This window comes from Uloborus diversus, chromosome 9 (assembly GCF_026930045.1).
Source record: "Uloborus diversus isolate 005 chromosome 9, Udiv.v.3.1, whole genome shotgun sequence".
Classification (NCBI taxonomy): Eukaryota; Metazoa; Arthropoda; class Arachnida; order Araneae; family Uloboridae; genus Uloborus; species Uloborus diversus.
This window is the reverse complement of record NC_072739.1, coordinates 133,592,367-133,610,301: the sequence shown is the minus strand read 5'-3', so window position 1 is coordinate 133,610,301 and position 17,935 is coordinate 133,592,367. Positions and strand designations below refer to the sequence as shown.

Sequence of the window (17,935 nt, the reverse complement as noted above, 5' to 3'; positions counted from 1 at the left end):
GGGAACGTCATACAAATGATCCAACGCGCAAGAAGTTACCTCCTGTAACAGAAATGTATGATTGATCACTGTTTCAAGCAATCCTCGAAGTATACCTTTTTCAAATGACGAACTAAGCAGTATTACAAGAGCTGCACTGATCAGCAAATGACTGTACGCCTTGTTCATCAAGGGCACATGAGGGTTAATCCTCTCAAGTAAACGTCCTAGTAATGTTCGAGTCTTTCACATTGTATGAACATAAAGTGAGATCTCCATATAAAATTTCAAACTCGAAAACTTACTTCATGCAGCATCAACGCTTCAATAAAATTGCTTCAAGTAATCCTTGAAGTATATCTTTTCCAAATTGTGAAATGAACTGCAGGATCGAACACTGGTCGACTAAATTGGTTGCTAAACATTAAATTTCTTCTCATCAACCAAAGGTTCAAAGTAATCCTTAAACTATTTCACGTTGCATGTACACAAAATGCTAGCACACCACGTAGAATTCTATACACAAAAATTACTTCAAACAACATCAACGTATCAGGGAAAACCGCTTCAAGTAATCCTTGAAGTATGCCTTTTTCCATTTGCGAAATTAATATTCGAATAGAATACCGATCATTTGCAGCTTTGACTGGTTAGAGCTCCATCATGTGACCTCTTGAACTTCGACGTTTCGAATCCTTTTGAGTGATGGATGATCTGTGGAATAATTTATTGGCGCGTGGGATATGATCCGTCGTTGTTCTGTTTTTGTTATTTAAAATGAACTTTCGACCTTGGAATGAATCGTAATGTTATGCGCAATCGGCATTGTTGCTAAAAATCTATTGAAAAGTATTTCGAAATTCTCGTCAATTATGTTGTTGTTTTCATGGGTAGTTCGTGGTTTTCTGTCTCCTTTTTTCAAAAATGATTTCTGAAGAGTGTTACGAAATATGTTTTATTTCATCATGAAATGAATTTAAGCATCTGTTTGTTACGATTAAAAATAAATACGTATTAAATTGATGAATTAACTTATTACTAAAGCGCTATGATGTTCCCCATTGTTCTGGGAGTTTTACAAAGTTGGTCGGCTTCTGATTCGCCAAAGTTATGCTTTGGAAGTTTATGGTGTTTCGCCGAAATTTCGACTTAATCAGAAGATAAGCCCAAGCCTGATTTTTTTTTTTGGGGGGGGGGGAGGGGCAGGGTTTGCTTGTTTTGGTGTCATTCCTAACCTTTAAATAAGCCCTACTTCAGATGACTACAGAAATTGGAAGGTGGGTTCCAAGTGGTAAATTGGGACACGAATAGGGTTTTCTGGGCCCTCTACCCAGAATTTCTCAATCTGAATTAACCAAAACGCTGACTTGGGAGCTTTAGTGAACGACCATGATTATTGGAAGGAATGAATGTATTGAACTTTAACGCATAGCATTTTTACTAAATTTGAACATATGTAGGTCATGAACCCGAAAAATGTTTTTTGATCAAACAATAAACATCAATTATGGTGCATAAAAAAATAAGGAATCTCCTTACACCAAACCTTGGCGTTTCTTTTGCTACAAAAATATATAAGACCGGGTCTTATTTTCAGCGAAATACGGTATCGCAGTATCCCCCTCTCCCCCAATTATTCGTTACTTAAAACAGCGTTGAGTAAGCGTAGCGAATTGTTTAACTTTTACCCCAATTGAGCTAGTTATAATAATATTTCCCACCCAGCAGTGCGGGGGGCCCGCTACGCGGACCCTCCGGACGGTGGAACCTAAGGCTTACAGCAAAGTGGTGGGGTGCGCGGAGAAAAGTTATAGTAATATTTTATAGGTTGTTGTTGTTGCGTGCCAGCTAAACTGGCAATTTGGGGTGCGCTGCTTCACTTTTCCAACTGTACCGTAATTTGTTGTGAAGTCCGACTTCTACAGTACACACATGCCATAAGAACCCGTTTATAGGGTAGGCAACCATTCACAGCGTATCAACACATTTATACAAAGAAAGGACAAAGACAGAACACATTTATACAAAGAAAGGACAAAGACAGAACACATTTAGACAAAGAAAAGACAAAGACAGGAGAGAGAAAGTACGTCCATGGCCCAGCCGGGATTCGAACCCGGACCTTCCTGTCGCAGTCAGACTTCTCTGACCACTGGACAAGGCAGGGGGCTATTTTTGTAGGTGTGATGGTAAAATTTTATTTTTGTGCCGAACATTTATTTTTAAGTCGATGTTTAACATTCCAGAAAAATTTGGGCTCCAATACTTTGACGGTCAACGATGCATGAAGTATTGTTTTATTTAGTTTTAAAACTCATTTCTCTGAATCTTACTTGAGTATTACATTAGCAGAACCATTTTCACATGTGAACAAAAATAAATGAAAAAATTAACGTGGATCACGTGAGGGGAGTACAAAGGTTTTTCCAGAGAATGTTCCCATATTTAATACCTCGATCGTTTCGGTGTGACATAACGATCGGTAAAGTACTTATAGTTAATGACGCCACCCATTACAGTCATTCCGATTGGATTGGTCTCGGTACTGAAAATCAAATGACAAAATCCAGAGAAATAAAACTAAAAAATTGTGAACTACTGAAAAAGGGGCTCTTTATAAACCTGAAACACGAAAATGCAGTAATCTGAAATTTTTATGTTTCATTAAAGATATTTTTGTTCATTTATAGCTAGGTTGCATTTTAAGAAGTCTTTAAAAATTGATTGGATGACTTATCCTAGCAACACCATCATTTTATTACGCAATAGAGAAAACTATTATTGAGCAATAGTTTCCCCACCAATCTTATTGCTTAACAAATGCTATGTAGCAAACGAAAGAACACATTTATGGAAAAGCTTTACCATGACTGGAAATGCATGGCAGACGATCTTTTTATAAAATATCTTTAAGGATGACTTGAAGGATTACGTTATCAAAAGCTTTTATTTGATAGTTAAGTCTGTCTGCTCATTTTCACTTTTTCATTTTGATGAATTTTCACGTTTATTTGTGTGTTTTATCTGTTCTATTTACTGAATCCGGTCGTTTATTTTAATCCCATTTCGCGACATTTAGAAGTTTTCTAGGAACGATTCTTTTCTGGCAGATGGAATATGTAAGTGCATTTTCATGTTAATCCTGAAAGAAGATTCTTTTTCGTGGCATTTTTGAATTCATCTTTTATTTGAGTTATTTTACGCAATCGGTATATTACTCGTATAATTTCAGTTTAATGTTGAAAAATGTCGCGTCGTTAGTTTAGTTGGTTGCGACAGGTGGTAATTGATTCGTTTAAATGAAAAATGAGACCCCAGGTACTTAAGGGCTGAGATTGAATTGCATATCTTCAATTTTTATTCAATTTAATTTCTCGGATCAAGTATATCCTGCAGAACTAATCATTGTGTTTATTATGTTTCTTAAATCGTTTTGGGGAAAATTCTGTTTACTGGGAGGGGGGTAGGACCTTCAAGGTCCCCGATGTACAGAGCTTGTTGCTTCACTACTGGTGGTGAGTTTTTTTGTCATGATGACCACACACACACAATAGGGAAGTTTTCGATTTTTCAATTTTATTTTTATATGATAGAGTAACATGTATGAACATCATAGGTGAAAAAATTTTTGCGATACGATGAGTAGTTTTTTTTTAAATTAATTTTTAAAGTTCAAGCGCTTGTGACGTCAAATGGCATAGGAAGTGACGTCATGCGCTCTTCCGATAGGGGAGAAGCCTAAGGTCACGCATTCGACTTCGAAGGCGAAACGTAAAAGGCTTATCTCCTCGCATTTAACTCCTCGCGTTTCTGGAACATTAAACCTCTCATCCTCTCGGAAATATTCGAATATCATCATTGATGTTGCATGAGGAAGATTATTTTAGATTGTGCTTTAACGAATCCGGTCTCCATAGTGTGTTCAAAAAGATTATTGAATTTCTAAAAAATATAAATATCAGCGCGCTCAAAATGTCCCTAGCGAAAACAAGGGATTTTCGGCTGAAGGCTGCCCATTCGCGCCCTGTGACGTAGGCTCGTGACGTTTCAGAAGAGCGCACTTTTGCGCGTGGGTTTTTAAAAATTCATTAAAAATCAACCACAGTGTTTTAAAATTCGGCGATGGTGAATTTTTTAGTTTTGAGGGTCAATTAACAATATCCAACAGCCAAAATATGAACATTTAATAGGTTGCAACTTCCCTATTATTGATTTCTTTTGCACACGGTATATTTCCATCAGACCATCTAGATGACATCACTACAGGGCCGTGCAAAGAAATTTTGGAACCCGTCACATATGACTTTTACGGCCCCCTTTATATTGTTTACCCCCTACGTTCCAATTTCACGACTCATTTTATAAATCTCGGGCCCCCTTCGGGCCCGAGGCAACAGGTGTACCCTCTCCCAATTCCCTGTGCACGCCCCTGCATAACTAACTCAGTTCTTTTCCGAATGACATATGTTCCTAGGTCACAATACAAAATTGTCGCATTTATTTAAATGGAATTGTTTCCAAAAACAATATTTGTGCAGTCAATTCCCTAACTTACGCGAAGGATGCGTTCCAAGACCCATCGCGTAAGCCGAAATTTCGCGTTGTGGAAAAGGGAATGGGTAAATTTTTTTATAAACATATCTAATTATTTAAGACACATGTTAACACCACCTCAAACTATTTCAAATCATTCCTTAACTATACATTACTATTTCTTACATAAAGAATTGAATTTTCATTTCTTTTTTCAAAAAGGCTTGTCTTAATCAACATAAAATGCTGTTACGATGCACAAATTCAGTGATCAACGGGAAAAGGAAGGGAGACATAAAACTAATGAGTACGGTAGTACGTACAATATGTAGTAATAATGAGATGTTGTTCCATAGTAATACTGTGCAGTAGATCCAGTAATGATATTTGTAACTTTAATAAATGAAGATGTTGATTTATGCTGCCTGATCAGATCGTTATTCTAATGTATTTTTAAATACGGTTGCTTCCCTAGTTATTTTTATAACGTTTCCATCTATGGCAACACCCCTCTGCCTGGTTTCTTTGATTCTCAAAGAGGAGCTTCCATTTTCATAATTTTTGCGTTTTTCATAGACACTACTCAGTGAACTTTTACGGATTTCCTTTTATCTTGACTTTTAATTGTACATATGGAAGATTCACTCACACCTAATATTGTCGTGCTACCTTAGACGCATTTTTTAGTTCAAGCATATGGAGAACCTTTAAAAAAAATTTATTCTAAAAAAAAACAAGAACGTGAGATTAGTTCATGATTATCAACAAATTCACTCGATCTTGAGGCAAGAAAAGAGTAGTTCTCCGTTGTTTTGGAATGCAAATTCTGGTAACCTGCAAAAAGGCTTAACTAAGAGAGAGAAATATGTAAATTTATTCTTCCTCGAAAACTTGGTTGCATTGGAGATAAAATATGATAAAGAGAATGAAAATATGCATAGTAGTTAGGTTTAAATTATTTGCGTTTAGGGTGCTACGGAAACAGAAAAACAACCAAGAATTGTACTTCCGTTGAAGTCATTTTAAAATTACTTATGCGCTAAAATAAGCAGTATGACACCATATAAGCAGGAAAAATCAGGGCTACCGACTTTGAGGGAAAATGACAGACTCCAACTCTCGAAGCTAAAAACCTCCGACTCCTTTACCCCAAAATCAGTCCACTCCGACTCCGTAGCCATGAAAAAAAAAAAAAAAAAGCAATACACTAAATCGAAGATCGATAATTTTTTTTTTAAATTTATTTATATAAAAAAAATCTATTTTTTAGTTTGTGAGTGAAAACACGATAAACCTAAAAGTTGTGTTACGTTGTATCTCCCTAATTGAGAAAGTTAAAAAAAAAAAAAAACCCGGAATGCTTGCGGATAACCTGCAACGCGGACAATCCGTCGACGGATGATCCAAAAATTTCTTGTTCTTTCAGAAATACACTTCTGCTTTGATGATAGTACTTTATATTTGTCAAGTATCGTCTGCTTCCTGGGAGAAGAGGGCACAGCAACAGAAATCCTTCCTTTTTATCCGACACTTCCGCGTAGAAGGCATCGTGTGCCGCCAATTACCATCTATTAGGGAGGGAAAGGGGGGTGGCAGACGACATGACAAGACTGGGCGTAATGATCGGCAGACGATCGCAACACTCCCTGGGTCGTGGCCGGGGGTCGAGAGGGAGAGAAGGGATGAGGTTGTCATCGTCTGGAGATGGAACAGACGGAGAGGAATGGAGTTGCGGTCTGCCTTTCGAAATACCAATGGAGAGGATTTTTTTTTTATCCCCCTCTTCTCCTTTTGCTGCGTGGGAATTTGGACCGTGGAAATAAGGGAAGGACGAGGGAGTTCTGTATTACAATCTATAAGGTTATTTACGGCATTTTTAAATCAAAGATTGTAGTGGAAAAAATAAAATAAAAGTGGTCTCGATTTTTGTTGCCGTTGTGTGTGATCCGACAGGTTTCCACAGGAAGTTTGGAGACGCAAATAAAGTAAAAATAAATCATGGCATTGGTATAAAATAAAATGTTAATTTCTGACGCATACGTGAACTGATGTAACAATTGCAATTTTTAAAAAAATAATTCAAAGGTTATTGATTTGCAAGAAAAAAAAAAAGCCCATTTGTATACAGCGAAACAGTGGAATCTATCTGCACACTCCCTAATTTGAATGCCCCGATATTTTGAACATATTTTTTATGATCCCGGCGAATACCGATGCATTATCTCATATCCCTTGATAATGAATACCCCAAGAATCTGAACTCTTGCTCGGTCCTATGAGCGTTCAGAAGGAAGAGAGTCCACCGTAGAATCTTTTAATGCGTTCCAAACTGAACGAGGAAGTTTGAAATTAAATATTTTATTTCATTATTTAAGGTAGTAGTGGCATCTGCACGGCTTTGCAGATAGTAGAAAGTTAAAAGGTCTTTTGGTTCGCCTGTATATTTACAAATAATGTATGATGAATTTCTCGCCAATTGCCTTGCCCATGTTACGGTTCCACGTTATGATAACTTGGTAATTTACTCGTCCATCTTATGCTAATTTTGCTCGGGAAAATGTTCTTAAAATTGCAATAGAAAAAGAACAAAATCGAATTTTCGAAAAAACGTTTCTAGGTGCACACCCCCTGCTACAAACTAATTCTGTGCCAAGTTTCATGAAAATCGGCCAAACCGTCTAGGCACTATGCGCGTCACATAGATCCCCACAGACAGACAGAGATCCGGACAGAGAGAGAGAGAGATCCAGACCATGAAACTTTCAGCTTTATTATTAACTACTCTGGTGTCCAAAAGTTAAGCATAATTCATAAATTGCGAGAAAAATCTGTAAATTTTCATAAAATTACATAAAGTTACTTATGGAGATTCATTGGTTGAAGAAGAAACAATATGTTTATACAAAATAGTATAGTCGATGGGGCCATGCGCGAATTAGGTGCGCGTTTCGGAATGTGGATAAAAGAGCTCGCACGCTTGAGAGAGTTCAGGCGCGTTTCATGCAATTGCTGTACCAAGAAACATTGGATCTGGTGAAACAGAACTAATAATGGCACAAAGACGCCAATTGGACATCTTTGCGAAAGGAAGAATCGTTGGAATGCTAGAATCTGGACGATCACAAACTGAAGTGTCTCGTATTCTTAATGTGCCTCAGTGTGTAATCTTGAGACTGTGGCAGAGGTTTTCTAATATGGGAGATGTTACCCGCCGACCAGTACCAGGTCGACCAAGAGTCACAACCGCAAGCCAAGATCGTTTTCTGGCAACTTCTGCACGACGTCATAGGGACAGCTGTGCCAGAGAACTGGGTTCAGCGCTCAGTGCCGTCACAGGAATAACAATTTCGAGGCAAACTGTTTACAGGAGACTCAATCATGTCGGTCTGTATGACAGAAGACCAGCAGTTTGCATTCCTCTTACATCAGCGCACAAACGCGCTCGTTTAAACTGGAGCTTGCAACATCGGCATTGGAGTCTGGGACTAATGCCGATGGTGTGGGCTAATGTGATGTTCAGTGATGAGTCCCGCTTTACTCTACACAGTGATTCTCGTCAGGTAACAATCTGGAGAGAAAAGGGGACTCGTTTCTAACCTCAAAACAAGAGAAAGACATCACTTTGCGTCAGCAGGAGTAATGGTGTGGACGGGCATTATGTTGGATGGCCGCACCGACCTCCATATTTTTGAGACAGGCTCAGTCACTGGTCAAAGATACAGAGACGAGGTTCTTGAGCCTTATGTTCGCTTGTTTCGCGGTGCTGTTGGTCCTGAGTTCATATTCATGGACGATAACGCGCCATGTCACCGAACAGCTGTGGTGGATGACTTCCTCGAATCAGAAAATATCCAGCGAATGACGTGGCCTGCTAACTCCCCTGATCTGAACCCTATCGAGCATGTCTGGGATATGCTCGGGAGACAACTTGCAGCCCGTTCGCCCCCGCCAAGCTCCGCTCCGGAGCTAAAAAGAGCTCTCCAGCATGCTTGGAACTGTTTAAGCCCACAACTCATCCACCACCTCATAGAAAGTATGAGTAATCGTTGTGCAGCGTGCCTGGCAGTTACAGGTGGCCATACACACTATTGAACTTCAGCATCATCTTTTAAAGAAAAATTTTTGTGCAAAGAGTAAACTCCTCATATGCCTAATTTTCATTTAAACTATTTTTTGGGATGATAAAAGTAAATATTACCGTTTTTTTTTGAGTAGTTTCCTTATTTTGTAACCGTGTTGTACTCGCATATCACGTTTCCCCCTATTTCGATGTATATTTCTCACATTACTCACATAAATAACAATTATGCTTAACTTTTGGACACCAGTGTAGTAGTACCCGCACGGCTTTTCCCGTAATAGAAAAATTAAAAGGTATTTTGGTTTGCCTGTATATTTACAAGTAATGTATGGTGAATTTTCTCACCAATTGGCGTGCACCCATGTTACGGTTCCACGTTATGATAATTTTGTATCGCGCCAATTGGTTTATGCCCATGTTACGGTTTCACGTTATGATAATTTCGTAATTTACTCGTCCATCTTATGATAATTTTGCTCGGGAAATTGTTCTTAAAATTGCAATAGAAAAAGAACCACATCGAATTTTCGAAAAATCGCTTCGAGGTGCACACCCCCATAGTATAAACTAACTTTGTGCCAAATTTCATGAAAATCGGCCGAACGGTCTAGGCGCTATGCGCGTCACAGAGATCCTGACAGACAGAGATCCGGACAGACAGAGTGACATTCAGCTAGTAAAGAAAAGATAAAGATTAGGAAAATATAGCCTTTTAAATACATCAATAAAAAGACTTTTTCCCCTGCTTTATTTTTTACTGGTGGTGCCCGCACTGCTTTGCCCGTAGTAGAAAATTAAAAGGTCATTTGGTTCGCCTGTATATTTACAAATAATGGATGATGAATTTCTCGTCAATTTCCTATAATAGTTTGCCATGTTACGGTTCCACGTTGTGATAATTTGGTAATTTACTTTTCCACGTTATGATAATTTGCTGGATAAAATGTTCTTAAAATTGGAATTGATAAAGAACAAAATCAAGTTTTCGAAAATCGCTTCGAGGTGCACACACAATGCTACAAACTAACATTTTGCCAAATTTCATGAAAATCGGCCGAACGGTCTACGTGCTGTACGCGTCACAGAGATCCAGACAGACAGATATCCAGACAGAAAGACTTTCAGCTTTATTATTAGTAGAGATTTTCAGGCTTTGTTTTTTTCAAAAATAAATAAATAAGTAAAAAGTAAATAAAGGGTTAAGTTCTTTGCAAAATGAAATAGGTCCAAGCCATATCACACTGAATTTATCTATAAACTCTGAGTAATAATGCGTTCGGAATGGAAGAAGACGATATAAAAAGCGTTACCCCGTCACTGTTCAAGTTAAGGTAATTTACCTTTTTCAAAACGAAGAAATTTGAAATTTGTTTTGAAAATTACAGTACATAAGAAAAGAACAGTGTATTTTGTAATAAAATTTGCATTGCAATATTTTGCAGTTTTAGCAATAAATTTGGACTTTCAAAAAAAAAAAAAAAATTTTTTTCACTTATTTTTACGTATGAGAGAAAGTAAAAAATAAATTAATTTGTGTTGAAGTATCTTCTATTTGGTTATAAAAGTTTTTCATCAAATGAATAAACGAATGAATGAATAAATAATGAAACAAAAAATGTATAAATAAATAAATAAAAATAAGATGACAAAAAAAAATAAATAAATAAAAAATAAATAAATGAATAAACAAATAAATAAATGAGTGAAATAGTCAATGAATAAGAAAGAATGAAGGAGTTGTTTTCTGGTCCTTAGAGCTATTTATTTTTTGACTGTAATGAACTTGATGTTTACGAACATAGATTAAGTATTGCTAGATAAGTGGTGCTACATACCGAACTCTGCTAACTATTTCACTTTACCCTTCATTTCCGTACTTCCGTTTTTAAGTGGCTTCAAATTGTTAAAAAATAATTTATCAACATTAAAAAAATTAAAGAATACAGTGAAAGAAACGCAGCATTTATTCTTACAGCAAAGCAAACGTACATGTTGTGATTAGTCAATCAAAAGGGATGAATACGGGATGACGATAGTAAAGATCAGGCACCCAGAATGCATCTCGATCGTACGTGACTTACAAGTCAAGTTTTTACTGCATTTCGTCTGAGTAATAACGATACCTGCTTAGTTTTTTTCTCCCCTATATATGCTTGATATTTCTTGACGTTGATTTTTCTGTTGAATTTCGTGTATGTGTATTTATCATAAGATTTTTTCCTGTATAGGAGAGAGGGGTTGTTTGTTCTTGATTATGAAGAACTGGGCGCTCTTATGGGAGGTCACGGGAGGTCAGAGTGACTTCCAAAAAGATTTCCTTCTTTGGCAAATTTTGTCTGAAGATTCGGTAAATATGGGGTCATAATTGTAATATTGCAACTTTTAAATGCCCGAATGTCCTTTTTCATTAGATGAACTAAAAGTGCACACCTGTGTTTTATCATTTGAAAAATTTGGAATTTCTGCCTTCTCAAAAATTTCAATTCAGAGCGCTCCTTAACAGAAGAGCCTTTGAGAAAACTATTTACTGTTTTTGTTCAACTGCAATTGTAGTGTTAGGAAAGTTGTTATTTATTTTGTGAAACTTACGGTTTTCGCGTCGCGATAAGTTTAATAAATCAAAAATTAATGAGCACGGAAGTGAGAGCCGGTAATATAGCCCTCTTTGGTTGTTTTCTCTGCGTAGGTCTTGCCTTGACTGAGAAAGAACTTTTACGTTGTTATAAGCCAAAAAAAAAAAAAAAAAAGGACCACCCAGAAAATTCTTTTATTTTCCCAGCAGTTATTTTTTAATTAATTTTTTAAAATGTCCGATTTTTCAAACAAGGCATGGTCTAGATGACGTCACGAATGATGCTTTTTGGCGCATCTTTGTACCGCGTTTCCACGTTATGATAATCAAGAAGCGAATTAAAATTGCGCTCTACGCTTTGCTCAACCATATCGTTGCCAATGCACATGAGTAAAGATGCAAATTAAATATTTTGCTCCGAGAACGGCAACACAGAATGGTATTTCATCATTTGTGATGTGATGTCATCGGCAAGAAATGTAAACAGTGAAAAATCACCGATTTAAGTAATTTTTTAAAAATATTGAACTTAAACAAATTCTTTAAAAAAATGGTTAGACCCTATGCTTTTAAGCATGTTCTTTCAGAAAAAAAATACTTTTAAAATATTTGAAACGACACCATTAAACCAAATGAATCCGCGCGCTTTATTTAAATTTCATTTTTTCTTCAAAACAGTCAAAATGTGAATGGTTTAATTTATTTGCTAATTAAAATCGTTTTGCAGTGTGTCATATATATCTGCTATCGTCGTAATTCGAAGGTGTTGACGCTTCTTTTTTGGTGTAGTTATTCATTCCGCATTATCTCTTCGAGCGAGAATAAACTGAAAAAGATGTCAATATTACAAAAGCAGGAGAAAAAGGCAGGACTGGATGTGTTCGAACATGATGTGAGTGCTTGCGGAAGGCTATAAATGATGTATTTTGTGCTTTTTTATTTTATTATCTTGTGTTTTTATTGTCAGGTTTTTTTTCTGGTTATCTTTTGTGAGATAGTTTTGGTTTAGCCTTTTGCACACTTCATCATTTAGCACCCCCCAGTAATTAATTTTGTTACATTGATTTTTTTGTCTGAAATCAATTTAGTGAAGATATAAATCATTGAATAAATTTGTTTTGAAATATTTTTGGAGAAAAAATATAGCTGGGGAAAGTTTCTCTTCTGGTAATAGAAACAGCGCGATGCTGAGACGTTCGTCATAGATTCTTGAGAAAATCTGCCGACTATTTCTTAGCATGAGGCGGATAGAAATTTTTTTTAAACGATATTTTTTTAATAAAAAGTATTTTTTATTGTCATTAAAATTTTTTCTTTTTAGATCAAAATAAATTGATCAATAGCTTGTTCCGATGATTTTATAATATCGAGAAAACCCTTCACCGCACCGTTTAACGCGATTCATAAAATATTTAAGATGCAGTATTATTTAAGCGGTATATCGTAGGTTATTTCATTAGTGTAGAAGGTAACAAATTTCGTCTCTAATTTTTTTAAATATCTTTTGTATATATGACTATGAAAATTTATGTTATTTTATGTTTTCTTTTCAAATTTTGACATGTAATTTTATTTATACATAAGTCAAAATTTATTCCTGGAAGTTTCGTACATTTGAGCTGAAAACATTTCAAATCATGAACGAGCAATTGTTTGAAAACATATATTTTTTGAACATACACATAATTCAGAAATGGTCAAGCGGTGCTTGTATATTCAACACGTTGACTCACGACAGTGTTCAAAAATCTGGCCCAAAATTACAATTTGATTTTATCACATATATTATTAAAAACTCTAAATCTAGTGCATATTTATCATCAAAAAGCATGAAAAAAAAAAAAAAAAAAAGCACCTACCGAAAGAAAAAAAAAAAACAGCGTCCGACAAAGCCATGTCGTATATATACCCAAGGGGGGGGGGACCCCCCCGGCGAGAAACGAGTTATTTCTGTCCAGCCTGTAAAGAGAAGCCAGTCCCTTGTGTGGAAGATTGTTTTAAGAAGTTCCACAAACAATATAATTTTATTTTATTTATTGAATTTATTTATTTATTTATTTTTTTTTAAATAAATTTCTGTACTTGTGCCAGCCAGCATTGATTTTTTTGTTCTTTTTCCCAGAAGCCATCAATCGATATTAGTACTGATATATTCCAAGTTTAATCGTAGCTGCACACAAATGGCAAGTAAACAAGTACGAGATAACTCGTAGTTGGCGTCCTAGAAAACAACGCAATCTACGAGTTATCTCGTAGTTGTCAGTCAACGTGTTAAGCACCCCTGTGACATCATGCAAATCTGTTGAAACTGCACAATTTTCACGAATCGCTATTCCCCCCCCCCCCTAGACGTAGAAGATAGTAATATATATAAAGTGGCAATAATGGAAAAAAAAAAGAAAAAGTTAGGAATTTATCAAACTGAAATGTGTTAATAATATTTTGTCTGTGAAAAAGTTTCATACAACTTGTTTCTAACACTCCCGCAAAAGTGCTATTTTGTCGAAGACAGTGAGATTCTTATCAGTGAAATTTATAAGTGATGTAATGCTTCCATTGTACTTCAAATTGAGAATTTCCAAACACACTAAATTGTTCCATTTATATTAAAAAGGATAGAAAATGTAAACAATGTATGGGACGTGCCCAGGTTTTATTATTTGCTGGTTGTAAATATGCATTTGTATCGGAATTGGAAGATATTTCGAAATTTGGTATTTTATATCTCCACTCATAAATATTTCCATTTTTGAAAATGTTTCCCGAAACAAAATAAAATACTGACGGCTCATTTAATATGCATGGATTCATACGAAATCGCACGAAATTTCTGCTGAAATGAAGTGAAAAGATGCTTTGTTTTGCGATAAGTATTCTTCATTCCCAGGAGGCTCTTATATATTTATAAGTTGCTCTCAGTTTTGCGAACAAAATTAATTCCGAAAATTGGTATTTTATGAGTGGCAACGGCGGTTCTTTGTCATTATCAGACCCGAAAAAAATCGAATGTTTCGACATTTATTGGGTGGAAATATTCCGGAATAGAATTTCAATTTGTTTCGTCTTCTTTTTATCTAGATCTAGAAGGCGATTTGATGCGCTCCTTTTAATATAATTCTTTGTAGAAATAACTTCGTATGAGCATAGTCGATGGTGGTGATGCTTTTATTAAATTTTCATTATTTTTCTTTATTTCGCTAGCGTTACGAGCAAGTTTCCAGGAATTAAGTATACAGCATAGAAATAGTTAATTTAACTCTATGGCTTCTAGCAAAATGGTAAATTTCGAATTCTCATCGCTTCAGCTGGAGTTGTTGTTTTTCTTTTAGTCTAAAATTAAGTTTAGTACCAAACATAATAACATTTAAGTGAAGAAATGGAAACATAAAAACAACTTTACATACACGTAATTCGTGGCTGTGAGAACTTCTTCATATATTTTGCAAAAATAAATGTATTTTTTTAATCTAATTTACATTTTTTTTCTATTTAAAATTGTGTTATGTATTTTATTTGATTCTGGTGTTTTCCTTGAAACGCTAAAGCACAAGTCAGCAAGCTTATTTCTGAATAGGGTCGTTTCCAAAATTTTAAAAGTATTTTTTTCTGCAAGAGCATGCTTAAGAACATAGGATCTGACCATTTTTTTTAAATAATTCGACTAAGTTTAATGTTTAAAAAAAATTACTTTATTCGATGCGCTTTCATTGTTTATCAATCTGCCGATGACATCACAAATGATGAAATGCCATTCACTGATGCCAAAGCGTAAAGCAAAATATTTAATTCGCATTTTTACTCCCGTGGATTGGCAACGATATGGTTGATAGCAAACGTAGAGCGCAATATTTTAATTCCCTTCTTGATTATCATAACGTGGAATGGCAGCAGACAGATGCCAAAGAACATCATTTGTGACGTCATAAAGACTACGCCTTGTTTGAAGAATCGGACATTTTAAAAATTTAATTAAAAAATAACTGTTGGGAAAATAAAAGTATTTTCTGGGTCCGTGTTATTTTTTTTTTGCTTATTCTATCGATTTCAGTGACTAAAAGTAGCACTTTTGACTGAAGGAAACACCCCCATTTTCATAACAAAGGGTGGCGACAGATCAGGGAGATCAGGGAAAAGTCAGGGAACTTTATTAATCAGGGAAAAGTCAGGTAAATATCAGGGAACTTCGAAAAAATAGCAAAAAATCAGGGAAAATTGATTTTATGAAGAAAAAAAAAATTTTTTTTTTTGCTTTACACAATTAAGTACTCTAATTCCCTATGCATTTTCCGCCAATTATCTGTTCAAAAAAAAAAGGTAAAATTAATGAGGTGCGATTATACACTGCCGCATATTTGTGCATCTTTTTTCCTTAACGTCAAAGTATTGAGTCTTGCTTATTAACCACAGGATGAACTTTCTAAGATTGCTTCTGTGTCTGTTAGGTTGTTTATTTTACCTAGCTTGAAATTTCCTTTCACGCTTTCAATGCTACTTAAAATAAACAACCATACAGGCAAAGAAGAAATCTTCATTAATGCCTTGTTCCTTTGCTTTTATTCCATTGTCACTTAAGTAAATATCTTAATTTTTCTACTGTCAAAATGCTGTATTCCTTCATTAAAACTTATGTTTTTAGAGAAACGCTCCCTATGAATGGATGTCAAATGGTTTCATCTGTTTTTACATAAATATGTCAATTAGTTATATAAGAATAACTACATCACTTCTATTCTTTCATTATTCTTACAACAATTATTATACTGTTTGAAAATTTAGTTCAAAATAATTTCAATTGCTTTTTAGTTCTATCATACAACACATATGTTTTTAAGAGTGATTTTAATAGTTTCTTAAAATTCCTGTACTAAGTGGTTTCTGGAAGTAAAGTTTTTTTTTTTAATTTTCTATAATCTCTCCATGTAGAAAAATTTTATATACTCTTTTGTAGGGATTCTTTTTCCAAAAAAATTGACTAATATGTTTTTTTTAACCATTTTATTAAAAAAGTAACATTTTTTAAAAAATATATCTTTAGTTCAACAACTTTACACAATTTAAAACGTTTAAAATACTGTATTTTATACAAACATACAATGGATTTCAAGTAGAGCAAAAAAAGGAAACCATTATCATTGGTAACGTAAATCAGGGAAATTTGGTGTATTTAATCGGGGAAAAGTCAGGGAACTTTTTTTCACAGTTCCTGTCGCCACCCTGTAACAGATTTCACTGCAATATAATGTTGATTTCTCGTTGAACGCGACAGTCACTAAATACGCAGTTATCTCAGTTGCTATTCGCAACTCCAATAAACTATAAGGGGCGCTGCAGCCACTGTCTAATGGCGGATGAAAAAGGTAAAACAAACGTATGCCGTAACTTATAACTTGCTTTGACGCTTAGTGAATAACAGTAATTTTCCATCGTGTTCGTGGGAAGCTTTCTTTTCTATTCTTCTGAAATTGCATTACATCATAAACTGCCTGAAGCCTGTAATTTACCCCCCCCCCCCAAAAAAAAAAACACGTGGAATGCAATGTTTTACCTTTTTGGAGTTGCGCATTATTCGTTGCTTTAGCATCAAGATTTACAGGTTACCTGTTCCACGATGATGCAGTTAATACAATCACTATCCTTTAGAGTTTAGAGCAGCGGTTCTCTACCTGGTGCGTGTCGAATAATTTCAAGGGATGTGTGAGGGCATAAAAATTAAATAAAAAATAAAACAAACAATGATTTATTCAACTTTGTAAGTCACTTATGTTCTTACCTAAGTCCTAAATTAACCCAAAGAAATAAAAAAAAGTATAAATTGTATTTGTTTCTCTGCTTTTTGTTATTTCAAGAGTTAGAATTATAATTTGTTCAAAATAAAGATTTTTGTAGCGATGTTAAATTTTGTGTGAAATGATCTAGAGTTTTACTTACTAGCTAGTTTCAGCTGTTTTAATTTTCTGCAGTTTCCTATTGTACTACATGTACTAATCACGTATGAGTGGGGGGGAAGGGGGGTGAACTCATACTTGTACTGTCATATAAGGTACCGGGGGTTACCTTATGTCCATGTTCATTGTGGGGCATATAGCCTCAACCCCTGCTTTGGAGTCGGTTATTTTAAATGATGGAGTAAATGACGCCCTATCAGTATGCATGGGGGAGTGGTAATTAAGTTATGTCGAGCCATTTGCATAAGCAGAAAGCGACCAGATTTCGTCGCTATCGGTAAACCGGGCATGTTCCCCCCCCCCCCCCTCAAACGTTTTATTCTAATGTTCTTCTTTATTATTACTATTATTATTATTATTTTAAAGACAGAAATGAGCCTTCATAATAATTAGGGTGTTTTTCTTTCTAGGTAAGATGGCAGATCTTATTTCTCTGTGGTAAAGGTAAATCATAACCTTTTTTAAGTATTCCTTTTATTTTCGTTACTTTTTTGATGACATATGTTAAATACGTAAGGATTATGTCGTACAGGTGTACAAATGCTGCCAGCATAGTGTGTTCCGTGGTTGAGTTATGACACAGTCCTAGACATTTTCATTTTTGTTAACTTTTATTGTATTTACTTTTTATTGGTGGGAGAATTTTTTCAATTGTTGCCAAAACAAAAACCTATTTTTAGTAATTATTTAGTCAATTGTTAATTTGTTTATGAATCTTATGAACATTTTTTTCTTTCTTCTATTGATTGAAATATTTTTGGACTTAAATGATTCCAGGGGTGATTGTGTTTCGGTATTTTACCGAATTTCCGGTATTTTCGGACG

General features: G+C 35.2%; 1 protein-coding gene across 1 annotated transcript in view; it reads left to right on the top strand.

Annotated features, from left to right (window-relative positions):
• LOC129230506 (exostosin-1-like) overlaps nt 1–17,935 on the top strand; it is a 488,007-nt gene that overhangs the window by 153,675 nt on the left and 316,397 nt on the right. The window lies entirely within an intron of this gene.